This window comes from Leptidea sinapis, chromosome 11 (genome assembly GCF_905404315.1).
Source record: "Leptidea sinapis chromosome 11, ilLepSina1.1, whole genome shotgun sequence".
NCBI classification, from domain to species: Eukaryota; Metazoa; Arthropoda; class Insecta; order Lepidoptera; family Pieridae; genus Leptidea; species Leptidea sinapis.
In genome coordinates, this window is record NC_066275.1 from 15,190,894 (window position 1) to 15,209,825 (window position 18,932).

An 18,932-nucleotide genomic window follows, 5' to 3' on the forward strand; every position below is an offset into this window, starting at 1 on the left:
CCATACACATAGCATAAGCTATGTGTATGGTTTTTGGTTTAAGGTTACTGCCTCGTTTGTACTTGGTCATGCGCAGTTCTGTCCCCAGAATACGAAGGGCAGCCCGAGCCCTAGGATGGCCTATACTATATATATATACTATGATTATATTAAAATAAAACTATCACTATCAATCGTACCAAGAATACTGGCAGCATTTCCGCGTTGGATAGCTAGTCTGATCCGTTGTCCGAAATAGCTGCCAGAGCTTGGGTTTCCAGTAGCCCTATTGAAGCGCAAAGATAGAGCTATGTACATTCCTCCTCGTCTCGACACCAAATAGCACAAAGATGTAAAACTTACTGAGAGCGACATATTTGTGACGGCCTTCGGCAGTCGAAACCATAAAACCATACACATAGCATAAGCTATGTGTATGGTTTTTGGTTTAAGGTTATCCTTATTTCGACTTAACTTGGGTTTTGCTAGTTTGTGAAAACTGACTAACTCTGCCCACGACTTTTTTAACGTTTTTCAGGACAAGCTATGTGCTCTTCAAAAGTGGTTTGGTTTCATTAAGTCCAAATAAAGAATCGCAATACGGATGCCAAATGTGGACGTATAATACAAAAATTAAAACTAAACTTGTCTCATGCCAGAAAGCAATGGAAAGGAGCGTACTACTAAAAATAAAAAGAATACATAAATGTAAAATGTGAAGGGATACGACGAAAAACAAAGGTTGTAGATGCCTTACATTACGCTCTGAAACAGAAGTGGAAGTGGGCTGGACATATAGCAAGATGTAGAGACAATAGATGGACCTCAGAGGCAACTATGTGGGAAGGGCCAATAGAAAAAGGAGAATAGGACGTCCTAGAAAAAGGTGGCAAAAGCAGGACACTTATGGAAAAGATAGCTATGGACAGAGAGGCATGGAACAAGCTGGAGGAGACCTATGGGTATACCCAAGAAGGAGTTTCAATCAATAATGATGATGACAGTACATATCAACAGACATTAATACAAATAAAAATTATATATATTTGTTTTTCTTATCTATGTAAATAATGCTAACAATAAGTAATATTTATTACAATAGATGTAATCATAGATATAACTGTATTATAACTGTAAGAATGTAATTTAATAGTAGATTGGAAATAAATAGGTTTTATTATTTATTAAAGAATCGCAAATGTTCATTAAGTCTCTTTCAGTAAACTTACATTTTATCCAAATATCGAGTTTTTTGGTCAATTCACAGTCGGTCAGCTATGTCATTACTACCATATGCTGATCTTGCTCCACTTTTTTAAAAATTTCGTCCATTTTATCTGTAATAGCAGGGTGAAGTGCATCGTTGACTTTATTACTGTTACTGCAATAGATCCATAATGGGTCCATAGCCATCACTTAATCAATTGCACATCACACGTTGCATTTTTTCCCGTTTATTTATTGTATGGAACCTTTTTAATAATTTGAAAACCATCCAGAAACAAGTAGTACAATCAAATACACTTTATTTTAAGTTATACATACTACATGTGAAAAGACTTTTTTGCCTTCATTATCATTTCAGCCGATAACAAGTCTTCCTCTGAGGATTTCCACGACGACGCGGACTAGTGACACAAGCTCTCAGAAGCTCAGCTATAAACACCTCGTGTTGAGTGAATAATGAGGAATCACAGGAAGGTTGCCGGCCTTTAAGCGCTGATTCCATCCAATCTATTCAAGGGGATCTTGACCAGTTTTATCTGTCCGTTACTTAAGCAAACCTTTAATTTGTAATTCAAAGAACTACTAGAGAGGCAGATTTATGCAACAACTGTATAGCGTCATCTCTTTCTCACACCGCGGACCACACACATATTTCTTTCGTTCATCTTCCATATGCCATTCAGTTATAGAAGAAACTTCGAGGTACGAATCTTAGCGATTCAGTTTAGGTACCTAAACTGAAATGCATCGGAATTGAATGGCTAACTAAAAGTTGATAGTTGGTAGGCCTAAGTCTTCCATGGTCGCGGCCATGATGACGATATTTTCTGCAAATCGAAGGTGAGTGATATATTTGCCGTTGACATTAATGCCAATGCCATTCTATTCAAGAAATTAAAGACATCTTCCAAAGCAGCGGTGAACAGCTGCGGCGATATGACATCGCCTTGTCCGAGTCCCCGCTGCAGTCGAATACACTTCAAGATATGTTCCTGGAGACGGACTAACATGGTGACGTTTCCACACAAATATTTCAACGCTTCGATATATTGATAATGAATGCTACTCTGGAGAGACTGAAGCACAGTAGACATATGTGTCTACTGTGACTGAAGCACCGCCCAAGCCTCAATCGATTCAAATTCTTTCTCATAATCCAAATTCGAACGCCAAGAAAGAAGAGGATGTATATGTTTCGATTAGCAGCACTCAATTACCACTCAACTTCAATACTGAAATTACAGGCAAACGCAAAACTTACAAATAAATTACGACCACAACCGGCGTGTTGGTCGCAATTGAAGGATGCAGCTACCAACAAACAAAACAACATTTTTGACAAATACAAAAAGTAAGTTTTAGAAGTACATGCTTATAAGTTACGCTAAAAACATGATATAGGCTACTAGAGTAACAGATGTAGGTAGAACTGCCGTCTTTTAACAATTCTATTGATTTTTGTGATACATTTGTATTGAACATTTTCTGGGATGGTGTTGTAAAAGCATATACATCGCCCCACAAAAGACTTGTTTACATTTGTTCCTGGTGTTATCATTATGATTATTGAGGTTTCTAAGAGAGAGAGAGAGGCAAGAACCTTAATGGATTAACAACCAAAACAAACTTTTAAAAGCTGAGCCCATGTAGACCTTCTTTGGAACAAAGATATTGATGTATCATTATATACTACATGATGCATGACTAACCTAGAACAAAATACCAGCTGAATTTTTTCTATTTATTCTAACTTAAAATTGGGAATAAAGCGTGTTGATTTTGTGCTGTATTTATGTATTTGTATGTTGTGTATATGCACAGTATTATTTGCTTGTACCTAAGTTAAGTTTTATTGGTAAGTTATATTTCATACATAGTAGTGAATGTTAGGGAATTTCCGAAGAGGTCGTGACTTGTTTGTTATGATACTATCGACCCCAACTTGAGTAGGTGTTGAGAGGAAAATACATACGAATATTGCTTAAGTTCCACACTTAACTAGAAAACAAACTAGAACGACGTTTAAGTAAATATTTATACAAAGTAAATATTTAAGGACGGTTATCGCTCATTCTGTGAATATTGGTGAGTCGAAACTAGACGTTCCACCCGAGGGGAATCGCGTAAAAGTAAAAAAAACACGTACACCTTCCTTATATGCCGGCAACGGTCCTGTGTTTCTTCTGGTGTTGCAAGAAAATGTGGGCGGCAGTGATCACTTAACACCAGCTCAACGCTCGTTTGTCCTCCCATTTTGTAATTTACTCAAAGCTCACATTACACGCTATGGCTTCACTCGCGATTCGTATGTCACTTTGTTTTAGAGTGCGTGCGTAAATAATAAAGGTTAACAGTTCACCGCTATATTTTTCGACGTGTTCACAGCTGTCACATTCTATCTAGACGTATAAATTATCTAAGCTGCTATTCTGAACTTTATGGAATTGAATTATATTAAATAATTCATCCGCCATTTACGCCAAACGAGGACTAGAAAATACGTTTTTAATATTCATGGTGTCCCAATTTTATTCTAGTAAAATAAAATAGTAGATATTTAGTAATAATTTTATAAATCACTATAAAATTCTTTTGTTTTTTTTTAAGTATCTTTCAGTTAGATCCAAATTACAATGGACTTTTCTTAGTGGTTACATTTTTTTATATTTAGAACATAATATCAAAGACTAAGGAAGTATTAAGTATTCTTTAATCAAACACTCAATCAATATTATCTTAAATCTGTCACGAATAAGAATGGAACTAATCATAAAAGTATATGGACAACTAAACGCAATGATAATGCGGATATGAATTTAAAAACATTCCAACCGGTAACAATTCCTTTTGGAGATAAAAAGTGAACTGGTATTTGCCTAGACTAAGCTAGCTAGGTATAGTCATCTAAACCACTCCCTGCAGACAAAGAAAACTATTATATTCGATTTTATTATATAACTAAATATTCGACATACTTCGACTGCTTGGAACCCACGTTATACAAAATATATAGATGCTACGAATGAATGAATGAATGCTATGAAAGTGTACAAAATAAATTTATTAAAAGATTAAAATTATAAGTTTCAAAATTGTAATACCCCTCAATTTAATTACCTATCTTTACAACAGCGTAGAGAATACAGAGATCAAGTTTTCCTTTTTAAAATATTACATGACTTAATTGATTCCAATCGTATTTTAAGGAACATTAAACTTAACTGTCCAAAACATTATACACGTTCTATAGATACATTCTTTATCAGTGTTCGTAGAGCTTATTTACTAGCAATTGTTTTATTATAAGAGCATGCAACACTTATAATAATAATTATAGTCACTTAGACATTTTTCATAGCAGCTATCGAACTTTTACAAAAAAAATTAAAGAATATCTTAAACATTCTTAAAATATGTCCAACCGATAAATTTGATAAATTTTGTTTCATTTGTATTTTTGTGTACTTTTTTCGCTTTATGTTTAATTGTATATCAAATCTTTATTTTTTTTTTTTTTTTTTTTTTATGGAATAGGAGGACGAGCGTACGGGTCACCTGGTGTAAAGTGATCACCACCGCCCACATTCTCTTGGAACACCAGAGGAATCACAAGAGCGCTGCCAGCCTTTAAGGAAGGTGTACGCGCTTTTTTTGAAGGTACCATGTCGTATTGTCCCGGAAACACCGCACAAGGAAGCTCATTCCATAGCTTTGTAGTACGAAGGAGAAAGCTCCTTGAAAACCGCACTGTAGAGGACCGCCACACATCCAGATGGTGGGGATGAAATCCTAACTTGTGGCGTGTCGTGCGAAGGTGGAATTCGGCGGCAGGAATCAGGTTAAACAGCTCTTCGGAACACTCCCCGTGATAGATGCGGTAGAAGACACACAATGAAGCGACGTCTCTACGCAACGCCAAGAGATCCAGCCGTTCACAGAGCACTGAGTCCCCGACAATTCGAGCTGCTCTACGTTGCACGCGGTCAAATGGATCGAGCAGATACATATAGTTTATATTTAAGTGGAAACTTTATTGGCTTGTGTAATATAAATTATGTGTTACAATGTGTATATAACTTAAGCAGTTTGTTTGCCAATAAATAAATAAATAAATATTAGTAGAAGCTGCCGCGACATAAGTAAAATCACACCTTAATAATAGGTTAGCTAGAGTAAAAGGCTCTTTCATAGGACTTGGTCTTAGATAATTTATTCGTCTAGATAGTCTCTTGCTGTTTGACAACCGATAAAAACAGGCAAGGAATGGCCAGGCCAGGAAGGTTAGTTCATAAGTCTATTTTTTCGACGTTTTCACAGCTGTCATAGTCTATCTAGACGTATAAATGATATAAGGTTTGGGTATTGAATTTCACAATAAAATACCACTCACTATCAATCCCTGAACACATATTTGAGATATTTTTTTAAGCAACTTTGACAAGAAGGCTTATAATAGTATATCAGATTATATAGAAGATTAAAAGGCATGGTTCTTGACTGGTTGTGCGCACCCACTTAAGTAGGGTAAGCAATTTTATTTCATGACTTAAAAGCTGGTGTTCCTCACATGTCAAAGACCCTTTACGAACTGATTTAGCGTCCTGACGTTTACTAATTAGTGTTGTTCCAATATTAATTAAAATTTACCACCACTGACCTGTATAAATAACACGGGAAAGGCTGTTCCATATTTTTGACAGCAAATTTATGTGCCTATTTGAAGCGCCAATCGCAAGCGTCCAGAGAACTATTTTTGACGTATAATACAAATGGCTGCGATGAAACGTACAATACTCTGGTCAAGTAATGTTACATTTTGAATTAATTTCGTTCGTTTTCCGTGTTATTTGTACTTCATGAATCAACGTTATAAAGTACACAATTGTTTTTTGTAAATAGTTTCCCACCATTTATGTTGTCCATTAGGTTGTCATCACTAGTTTTAGTACCGCAGACTCTCGCTATATGGCCAACAGCGCCAAAATGGCGAATATCAAACAGACACAAAAGCACTTTGACAGCCGCCACTCCAGTGGTATATAGTAGAGGTCAGTGCAATAAATAGTACAGCAGATTATATAGAAGATTAATATAATAGCAGATAATAATGCATGTTTCTCAACTGGTTTTGCGCAAGCTATCTAAAATTCTGTAGTATTATATTAAGTTGGCTAAGCAATGATTTAAAAGATGGGCTGGGAGGTTCTTTTCAGTTTTTCTCCCCATGTCAAAGCCCCTTTACGAACTCTGTTAAAGACCTATTGTCACTTACATGAGAAATTAATATTTTAACAATTAAGATAGGAAAACTTACAAACAATGATTTTGGAATGTGTACAATGCAATACAATTTTAGGGAAATAGATAAAATAAACAACAACCCACTTATGTTATTGAAACGTTTCATAATGATGGAGTAGGTATAACAATAATAATAATAATTTATTTATCTTAAAAACATAGTTTACAGCAGCTAGTGGCCGGAGTCACCTTTTAGGCAAATAATGCCTGTACCAGGTGTCTCCGCTCTTCCATTTCAGCAATGTGTTATTTTTAACAAAAGTTTTATTGACATGGTGGTGAAATAATAATAAAGTTATGAAATGAATATAATAAGGTTTTGAAATGAATATGAATTTACAATTTAAATATTTGGAAAGTTATTTTTGAACATCTTAACAATTACAGCGACATAGATTTACAATTACAATTTTTAATTCTTAAAGAACATGTAAGTCATGTTTTCTTATTACAAACATAAATAATAGATGTATGTAAAGGTATGCCTTTGAACACTCGCCTTAAAAGAAGTTAATGTTTTGACATTTCTTATTTCTGAGGGCAGGTTGTTATATATCTGAGCTCCCTCAAAGGTTATTGCCTGTTTTCCATAATTACTTCTTACCATTGGCAGCTCAATATGACTAACTCTTCGTGTAACAATTCTGGTTTAATCCTTTTTTTAAAGAAACTGTTAGTGTGAATTTTTTTACTTAAAACCTTGTAAATGAGTAACCATGTATGTATGTATGTATGTAATATATTTATTCATGAAAGTTACAATTTATTTTTTACCATGTCCCGCAAAACTGCTTACGCAGTTTGACTGCAGGTAATTCGGTTTACATAAACATAGCTTATAAATTATTAAGTAAGTTATTGATACAATTAATTTACATATTTAATTGTATATATATATACATAATACTTGTTAAATAAGTTATAACCATTTGGTTATAACTTATTTAACAAGTATTTTTTTAGTAAACTTTTAAATTTAACAAGTGTAGGCTGACGTCTTTTGTCCTCGGGTAAACTGTTGAGTAAGTATGGAACTCGTTTTTTTATTGTTCTATCTCTATAGTAATTTTGTACCATGGGTATTTTAAATTTACCTTTGGACAATGACCTTGTGCCAGTCTTATGTTGCACCAAATTAGTGAAACGATCCTGTTTACTATTATATTATATATATTAAATATAGTTTAGAGTAATCTCCTTTACATTGATTCTTTGTTTTTTATTTACGAGTAGTTTTAAAAATCTTGTTTGCAATGATTCTATTTTATCTATATATGTTTTAAATGTTAATCCATAACAATCAAGAGCGTAACTTATTATGGAATCCACTAGTGCAAAATATAAACATTTTATTATTGGTAAGGGGACTTTAATACTGAAATGATAAAACTTTTCTAGTAATATTCTTAATTTTTTACATACGTATTCTATGTGGGAATCCCAGGAAAAAGAGGTATCTATTTTTACTCCTAGGTAATTTACACAATTAACTTTTTCGATAGGATTACATGTGCAGTTAATTTTTTTATTATGGAAGCAATCAAAGCCGTGTGCAATCAGAGGAGGTGGATTATTAATAGATCGTAAATACGGGGAGTGAATAATTATCATCTTTGTTTTGTCAGCGTTAATTATGATGCCGTTATCATGTGACCATTCAACTACCGCATCCACATTCTCTTGAACCCGGCGACACATGTGGGCGGAGCAGTGACGTAATGCTCCACAGAGGCTATTTACGTGCATCAGGTAGCACACGGGCCCACACACGGAACCCTGGGGGACGCCGCAGTTTACTTGTTTCTCCTCGCTAAACGTGTCGCCGACTTTAACACGGTAAGCGCGCCCTGAGATAGTCGCTGAACCAAGGGTTCAGCGGCTGCCCCATGCCGCACTCCTCCATTCCATTTAACAGGGTTTCAGTCTGTAGGGTATCAAAAGCCTTTCTAAAATCAAAAAAAAAAGCTACAATTTTTTTTTTTAATTTCCAAATGTGTATTAATTTCGTCTGTAAAATTTGATAATAATGTGTTAGTGCTTTTATTTTTCTGGAAGCCATGTTGGCATTCCGTTAAGATATTATTTTTTTGTTAAAAAAGTTTCCTATTTGATTGACAACACATTTTTCCATAATTTTATCAATACTTGATAGTATAGCTATCGGTCTATAATTTGAAAATACTTTACGATCACCTCTCTTAAAGACTGGACGAATGATTGCTTCCTTTTATTTTTGTGGAAATTTGTGATATTTTACAGATAGATTTATCAGCTTAGCTAAAACAGGGCTAATTTTATCAAAAATTATTTTTAAATCAGACATGCGTATAAGATCACTGCCTGGTGTTTTATTTTTATTAATTTTATGAATTATTAGTTTTATGTCCTTGTCATCAACCGGTTGGCATCTCATACTCATTAGATAATTTAACATAAGTCTTCCTTTCCTGCCATTTTTCATTACAGGAGTGCTTTATTTGATCAATTTCCTTTAAGAATGTATCAGCAAATTCATTACAGACAGCCTGCGTGCCGCCTTGTTTAGTAATGTTACTTATGATTAGATTATCCAAAGACTGCTTATTTTTAACCAATAACTCATTAATTTTATCCCAAATTTTTTCAATATTATTATTACAATCTAAAATTGTTTTTTTGTCATGGTCTACGTTACATTTAAAAATTGCCTTTTGGCATTTGTTTCTGTACCTAGTATAAGTTAGTCTTTTTACCATATTCTTTGGATCGCTGCACCATATTTTGAATAATCTATCTTTTTCAATAACCATACTTTTTAAGCTGTTGTTTAAGCAATAATTTTCATTTCTAAAGTCCCTCTTTCCAGTCATATTTTTCACTGTATAACATTGGTTGTATATATCACTTAATAAAGTAGATAGCTCATTGTATAATTTAGATGGGCTGGGCTGGGATCAATATTTAAGAGATAATCGAAGTTAGATTCTAATAATTTTTCTCTGACTAATCTATTATCAAGCACACGGCGGCGGCGCTGGGCCGCGGTAATGGCGGGCGCAACGCGTGATTCACACATCTCGCCCGAGTGAGTTACTTTCGGCGTCTGTTTCCATTGTATAGATGCCGCGACCAAATAATGATCAGATATTTTATGTTTTATTACTGCAGAATCGATAAATGCCGAGGATGATTTAATAAATATATGATCTAAACATGATTCGACTACATTACCCATTAAAATTTCCCTTCTCGTCACGTCTTTAATACATTTTGTAAAACCATGTTCGGCTAATAAATCTTCATAATATTTTACATATTTTTCTGTATTTCTTAGTAAATTTATATTTATATCCCCGCATATAATTACTTTGTTACTAGTAGATAATGACTGTAAAAGTTTTTCAAAGTAGGTTAAAAATTCTTGGATTTTATTCTTATTATTGTATCTTGGTGGACGATATATTGAAATGACGTGTAATTGCTCACCTTGCCAGTCTCAAACAATGGAAATAAACTCGGCTGCGCACTCGCCGCTCACAAGGAGAGGTTTCTGATTAAGCCGCGCGCACAACCCCGCGCGAGAGTAAACCAACACTCCTCCACCTCTTCGCCCACAACGAGTATGTACATTAACATCGAATCCAGGAATGCTATAAAATGTTAACAAAGAATAATTGATGTTAGGTTCGGTTATTACTAATACATCTCTATAATTTAGACGGTCGTTAAGAACTCCTAAAAGTTCTGAAAAATACTTTTTTATTGAACGAATATTTACGTGAATAATACAGAGTTCTTTTTTGTAGATACTTTGACTTATCCAATTATCTATGCTATCAGTACATACATAATTAATAGATTCATCATCAATTATTAAGTCTAATGGAAATGAATCGTTGAATTTTATAAGAATAGTTAAACACAAACATACTAGTTATTAGGTAATTAATAAAAATAAAAGTAAAAACTTCAGTTTTTGTTAAGTAAGGCCACGATTTCACTTTCATTACGAATGCATATTGACTTTTCACCTTCACTTTTTTTTACTAGAATTTTACCACTAGATACCCATATGTACTTGTATACGCCATGTAGCTGCTTCTTCGTGTTCCACAACAGGGTTCTAGTTACCTTAGTATGTGCTTCGTTGATGTATATTTTGTTGGTGGCGGATCCACCTGTTAGTTTGTCACTCGTCACCTCCATCATTTTACGGCGCTGCGCCAACCAGGTTTCACGGGAGTTAGCTCTTGAGGCCTCGAATTTCACCACTATAGGTGCCGGTTTTGCGCTTGTTTTCAGAGGGCGGGTGGTAGTGACTCGCCTGGCCCACTCGATTTCTGAAGTATTTACATTGATTGTGTCCCCAACCTTAGAAATAAGCTCCTTGAGATTTTCACCTGGTAATTTTTCGATGCCCATTATTTCTATGCGATCATTTAGAGAAGCCTGCTCGAATTCATGGATCTTCTGTTCAAGCGCAACGTTGCACTTCTCTAAATACACACACTTATTGTTTATATTTACAACTGTCTTCTCCAATTTACTGATCTTTTCCCGTGATTGCTGGTTTTCTGCTATTATTGTATCGTACTTATCTGATAACAAGCTCAGATTTTGCGTTATTTCATCAAGGTATGTTTTTACTTTTTTCTGGATGTCCTTAAGTATTTTTTCTTCAATTAAAGAGACCAACTCAGTCTTTAGTTTCGATAAAAGCGATAATTTCATGTTTCTAAAATATTCATCTAAGTTACCCGCCGCAGACGGTAAGGTTGCGGGGGGCGGAGGACTGTCGAACATTGACTTCACAGGAGTATTGACGTCGTCATTTTTTCGAGGTAACTTACAGGCTGGATACTTCCAGTTTGTCTTAGCTTTAGCTGTAAGTTTACCGTAAGAGGTTTGTGTATCCAACACAGCGGTAGTGGAAGTTATTTTTACAATCCAAACAACAGATTTTATCCGTAGCACTGATGAGATGTTGACAACCAAAGCACGAACTCATTGTGTGTCGCAACAAAATAATTTTGAATCACCGTCGTTATTAATATTCACTTGAAAATATTTTATATAAATTTTCAATATTATCCAAGTATCCAAGCGCTGATTATCACAAAGTATTAATTTATATGCAAGTAATTAAGTTAAACAAGATTTAAGTAAAATATCGAACTATAACTAAATTAAATAATTCAAAATGTTAAGAGCACGTTTGCACTGTTTACGTTTTTTTGCGAATGTTGATTTGTTGTATGATTCTGTGTAGATTTTTTCAGTGTAAGTTAATGTATGTATTCTTCCTGACGATTACCAAGTGTTGTTGCAATACTTTATGTTATTGTAAGTACCTATAGTAAATAAAAAATGAGTTATTGCAGAGAGTGTAGATTCTGTAAGAGTGCAGATTACTCCGTTACGCATTCTCTCTGAATGTGGTCCTTTAATGTGTAAACGTAGCATTTCTTTTGGAAGTTCATTTCTTCAACCACTTGAGATTTGTCAGCTCACTGCAAAAGATTTAATAAGATTCATGAAAAGAATCAATCTTAGCAGTGAGCTGTAGTTAATAGTAGCTATCACAATAGATTACATTGGTCACAGTGCAACAGTGCTGCACTGAACTTTACCAAAGCCACTTTACAAACCGTAACTATATGGTAAATAAATGCTATATATTTCTATTCTATTCTATGTGTATTTTATCATCTTAAATGCAAATCCGAATATTTATCGAACGTCAAAATCAACTACCCATTCGAAAATATAGGTACATTAAAACTTTTATTTAAATATAATTACATATCTTATTAACAGTAAAATGTATTACTCTCCTAAGGAAAAATTAAATTTAGTAAAAATATTATTTATATTTTTTGGAATTATGTTGTAATATGCTATTACATATCACCGAACAACTTACTCTAACTCGACATAACTGAGTAGTAACATAACAAAAAGATTTGTTCCTGGTTTGTTTATAAGAATACTGGCTTTTACCCGCGGGTAAAAGTAACCCTTCTTGCGTGAATACTAGCTCTTTCCCGCGACTTCGTGCGTGTGCAATAGTTACTTTGGGCAGCAATTTTTATTGTTTAACTAGCTGACCCAGTAAACGTTGTATTGCCGATATTAATATCGCGATACAAAAGTAACTGTTGATCGAAGATGGGTGAAAATTTGAAGTTGTATGTATTTTTTAATGCTGAATCATAATCAAACAAATTTAAAAAAAAATGTCAATAAAATTAAAAAAAAAATGGCGTGAACCACCCTTAACATTTAGGGGAATGAAAAATAGATGTTGTCCGATTCTCAGACCTACAATATGCACTCAAAATTTCATGAGAATCGGCCAAGCCGTTTCGAAGGAGTTTAACTACAAACACCGCGACATGAGAATTTTATATATTAGATGTACTCACTTTGCAAATAATACACAACAAACTGCTATGGTTAATATATTTTTGAAAGCTACCAACTATATAACTTTCATCCCCTATTTCATCCCCACACAGATCTAAATTTTAAAAACGCTACAACAAATACATATTTATTTCTTATCAAGTGCCTAAATACATATTTTCGTAGTGTTATCTTCGATACTGACGAACTTTCATACAAATTTCCACAATTTTTCCTATTTCAACCCCGCAACGCCTTATACGCAATAATAGCCTATGTCCATTCCGAAGCTCTTGTCTATCTCTGTAATAAATTTCATCAAAACCGCTTTCAAGCTTCATTCACATTAGAAGATTACGAATGACCATTGGATCTCTTTAAAGGTATTTCGCATAATATGACAAGATAGTTAACTGACTATAACCAACTAAATTTAAAGGGAATGAAAATTTCGAACAGGTCTGGTGATTAAGCAGAAAGATACGCATCGGAACTCCTTAATAGAACTAACTATACAGGGATAAAGGGAAAGTGCAATATATTAAAGGACTTTATTCTTTAGGTCATTTCTGATGAATTTGATTCTGTAATATGGTGTGCGAAACGTAACTGTTATAAAGATATTGAACTTTAAAGATTTAAAAAAAATAACATTTTTTGATTATATATCGATGTTTTTGGTAGTGAAGTTCTATTGGTCTGGTTTATTTTTAATGTTTTTATTTAGTAAATGTATAATTATAGGTAAATTAAAAGAAAAAAATAACTTTTTTCCATAACATGTCATTTTACGGTACTAATATAAATATTGAATTGTTATGTTCAATTCGGCACCAATTTCATAATGTTGTAGAGAAAATTTTCTTACGAATAAAACTGAAGTGCTAAGGTGAAATTAAAATAACGAAAAAATATTGGTAGGGCTACAGCTTGGACTGCCGAAGACAGCAAACGTCGCAATGAAGACGATCTCAGTGAGTCTTACATCTTTCTGCCGTTTGGTGTCGAGACACTTGGGCCGGTGGGCCCAGAGGCACGGGGAATGTACTAAGTTAATTCGTGCCTCAATTACTATAAACCCAAGCGCTGGCAGCTATAAAAAAAACTCATATTACGACTCACGGACGAGTAAAATAAGAAGGACTCCGTGTAAATACATAGCCCCACGCATACACTTACACTAATTGGCCGCCGTTATGAGATCTGCCATCGTCTGTGACAGATCAGTTTGCGTCGCAATAAAATTAAATAAAAAATGCCTTCGTGCGTTTTGAAAAAGTGTAAAAACAATACTATAAAAGTATTTGTGGATATATGATTATTTAAGGGAGAAAAAATTGTGTATCTATACCCCGTAACCGCACACACACTAGAATAAAGGTGCTTCACTTGCTAATATCACGGCACGAAGTCCTTCTTTTTTTACTAGTCCGTGATTACGACTATCTGTATATATCTACAAGAACTTGAAGTAGTATTTGTCGTGCTTCAGTAGTTAAAATATTCGATCATATTGCATCCGGCACAAGGAACCTATTATTATTTATTATCTTTCAAACTATTCAACTAATTTAACACGTCACGCATTTCGCATAAAATTTATTGCCATAGAATAAGTATCGCGTAAAGTAAGTGATTCTTTTTTTGTTGTTTTGCGTCCGGCCATTGTATATTGTTAGTTTGTATTTGGAAGTGGTCAAGTGTAAGGGGTTATACAGCCGGGTTTTTATTTTAAGACTCTGTAAAGATTTAGCGATCAGTGTGATATTATAAGTTAAATAACTAAAATAGGTGATAAATATTGACGTTCAGAAAGTGTATGTGTTTGTGATATGAGAATTTCTTGAAATTTAGTGAAACTAAGGGATCCAATGTGTGTTTTAAAAAAAAACTAATTCACTTTACGCTTAAGCTTGTATAACTCCAATTAATAAACAATAGATTAATATGTACACAAGTACAACATATATGATTAACTGTTTTTTTTACTATATATCAAGTTAATAAACGTTTAATTTGAAAGTTAGCTCTTGTAAGAACTTCCGCGTATTTTATTTATAAAACTAATCGACGAATAGAGTTTGTGGTTCATTTTGGTTTCACCTGCTAACTTTTTATATCATTAAATAATTATTTCTTTTACCACTTGTTTGTTATAGTTGTGTTTGTAATAGTACCTACTTGGTTAAGTGTTTTAGTAATCTTTCCAGATTTATTCTCATAATATCTCATTTTATAACCTAGGTAGGTTAAAGAATATTTGAGAGCAAAATTCAAAGAAATTAACATCTTAACCGTTGCTTCTCAATATAAACTTCATAATTTAATGTTTGTTCATAGGCACATAAGTGACTTTGCTAGAAACTGTCATAACCATAATGTTAACACCATGAACAGACATAAACTTATAATGCCTACTACTTGGCTAAGTCGAGTTAGCAAGTCTTTTGTGGGGCGATGTATTTTACAAATTTATGTGCTATAATAATATATTTTATTATGCTTTTACAAAAAGATCCCAGAAAATGTTCAAAACAAAAGCATTACGATATTCAAAAGAATTGTTAAAAAACGTTTGTGTGGTCGAGGTAAATGGCTTTCTTAATGATACCACAGATTGAGAATGGAACGACCGCACTCAGGCTATTAAGTAATAAGTTTAATTGTACAATATTACTTTGTAAACATATTTTCGACGAAAAAAAAAGGCCGCTGAGTTCGTTGCGCCCATTCTTCTCAGGTCTGAGGCATTCATTTTGGAATGGGTGGTAGTTTTTTTGACTTTCAATAAGTAATGTCACATCCTATTTAGAATAAAAATTTGAATTTGAAATGCTGCAGAACTAAGTCTGTTCGCCAATCCTTCAATATAGGGGCCCCATTTCTCGTTGAACATAAAATTTTGTATATACAGGGTGTTCCGTAAGGACACTACGTTGCCAAAATTCATACTTTGTATACAAAAGTTAGGCTTAAAAATAAACTGTTTCTTTATGTCTGGTTATTGTACAGTGTTAGAAAATATTTGTCGTCCTGGTAAAAACACAATCTATGCCAAAGTCCGGGAAACTTGGTAACTAGAAGATAAAACAAAGAGTATATATATTATATATTATCGTGGATAATTTATACGTCTAGATAAACTGTGACAGCTGTGAACATGTTGAAAAAAATAGTGGTGAACTGTTAGCCTCTATTTTTAGCAACGCACGCACTCTAGGACAAAGTCACTGACGTATCGCGAGTGTAAGAAGTAGCTTGTCACGCGCGCTTAAGTAATAAGCTTGGCCTATTGTCATGCGTTGCCTAAAAGCAAGAGGCTCTATATAGACGGACAAATTATCTAAGATATGTACAAAATATGACGCAAAGCCGCTTGACCGTATGTCCTTCAAAGAATAACTATAAATTTATTCCGCGACCTCTCTTTAAAAAATTATTATGGTTTATAAGGTTAGTAAGAGGAAAAATTAACCCAGAACATCGTGTTATTTCAAAACTTACATAAATTTATTAATAACTAGCTGACCCGACAGACGTTGTTCTATAGATAGTAAAAAAACAACTGTTTTATATTTCAAAACATCAAAAATTATTTCGTAAATATGCTCTCTGTTGTTAGAATGAAATGTTTTCACAGCGGAACTGTCAAACCGTGCGTCACTAAATTCTCTCATAGAAAATATGTCCATACAAAACAAATATTGAAAATAAAAATATTTATGGGTCCCAAATCGAAATAAAAACTACCCTATCTCTCAAGTTGGACCAAACTGCACTCCATGAAGTAATCACCATTAAAATCCGTTCATTAGTTTAGGAGTCCATTGAGGACAAACATTGTGACACGAGATTTATATATATTAAGATAGCTGACCCGACAGACGTTGTTCTGTACATAATTAATAAAATACTGTTTTTTATGAATTTAATAACTTAAGATTTATCAATGTACATATGGTTGGCAAATGTCAAATATTATGTTTGGGAAATTTAATATGTGAAAAACTTAAGATTTGTCAATCGACATAAAAATAATCTGATAGATAGTTAACAACTGTAGTTAGCTAACATTAAGTTTAAGTTTATTTTTTACCTGCTGAGAAACTTAGAAAGATATAAAAATTCAAATTAGTTATTCATTTGAATCTATTCTTTCAATTTTATTTCTGAACGACGGGGGACACATCAAAGGAAAAACTAAATTGTAGTTTTTATAGTATAAACTAGCTGACCCAGCAAACGTTGTACTCCCGATATTAAAATCGCGATACAAAAGTAACTGTTGATCGTAGGTGTGTGAAAATTTGAAGTATGTATTTTTTGCTGACTCATAATCAAACAAATTTAAAAAAAATTGTCAAAAAAAATAAAAAAATAAAAATTCGACTGGACCACCCTTAACATTTAGGGGGATGAAAAATAGATGTTGTCCGATTCTCAGACCGACCCAATACGCACTCAAAATTTCATGAGAATTTCGTCAAGCCGTTTGGAGGAGTACAGTGTTTAACACCATGACACGAGAATTTTATATACTCGTATTGGAGATATACCAGCCGTCCTCGACTTTTAGCGAGACTAACGAACAGCAATTAATTTATATATATATATACATATATATATATATATATATGTATATATATATATATATATAAATATGTATATATATGATTGAATATGTTATTATTATCTATATATATATATATATATATATATAGATAATAATAACATATTTATTTGTATAGAACATAGTATACAATATTGTAAAATATTATAATATATATGTTTTGCTACCACAATTCCTAGCATGCAAATATTTAACTTAAAACAATTATTAATATCAGAATTTCTTATCCTAGAATTCCTTAACACTATAAAAATTATAAGCAATTAGCCGATTATTTAACTTATTCTTAAATAATCTAGAATTTTAATTTTTAATGCTACTCGGTAACTTATTACAAACACGAACACAATTATATACACAACTTTTATTATATTTAGTAATTTTTGGAACATCATGTAGAACGAGTCTTTGTGGATCACGTCGGTTCAGCGGATTTAGATCATTAGCTGATTTAAACAATCCTTTATTTTTTTAAGAAACATACAAATTACTTACTCCTATAACTTAGTCCCACTTTGGGCGCACCGACCCAAAGTGGGGCTTGGCCTCCGACACGAGAGTCTCCACTGTGCGATTTCACGCCAATTTATGGATTTGATCTCGCACAATTCATCTGTTCTTTCCACCTGTACTTAGGGCGACCTACTGGAGGTCGGTGGTCAGAAAATAATAGTCTCGGCTCTTACAAGTCTTTATTTATTTATTTATTTAACCAATAAAGCCCCTATCCTTACAGAGTGACCTATCGCGATAGAGGCTTGACTTAAATTTAAGTATTTAAATTAATATAAACATAAAACTTAGATATACAAATGATTTAAGTTTTCTTTAGTGTTAATTCCGCCAATATTTGTTTTTAAAAAAAATTCGGCACGTGTTTCGCCTCTACACGAGGCATCCTCAGGACGTGTTGTCTCGCCAAAATCTGGCAGATTTTTTAAAAACAAATATTGGCGGAATTAACACTAAAGATAACTTAAATCATTAGTATAATTATGGATTTCCGCTACCTTCTACCGCATTTATCACTGGGAGTGTTCCGATGAGCTGTTTAACCTGATTCCTACCGACGAATTCCACCTTCGCACGACACGCCTCAAGTTAGGATATCATCCCCACCATCTGGAGTTGTGGCAGTCCTCCACAGTGCGGTTTTAAAGGAGCTTTCTTCGACGTACTAAAAACTTGTGGAATGAGCTTGCTTGTGCAGTATTTCCGGGAAGATACGACATGGGTACCTTCAAAAAAAACGTTCCTTAAAGGCTGACAACGCTCCTGTGATTACTATGGTGTTGCAAGAGAATAAGGCCAGCGGTGATCATCAATCTCGATTGTCCATCTTTTCCATAAAAAAAAATAATCGGTACATTGTGTAGTTTTTCAAATAATACTTGCTGTGTGTTTTACAGAC

The 18,932-nt window shown here is 33.6% G+C and overlaps 1 pseudogene; it reads right to left on the bottom strand.

Annotated features, from left to right (window-relative positions):
* Positions 1 to 10,020: 10,020 nt before the first annotated feature.
* Positions 10,021 to 11,494, bottom strand: LOC126966983 (uncharacterized; annotated as a pseudogene).
* Between the last annotated feature and the right edge of the window lie 7,438 nt (positions 11,495 to 18,932).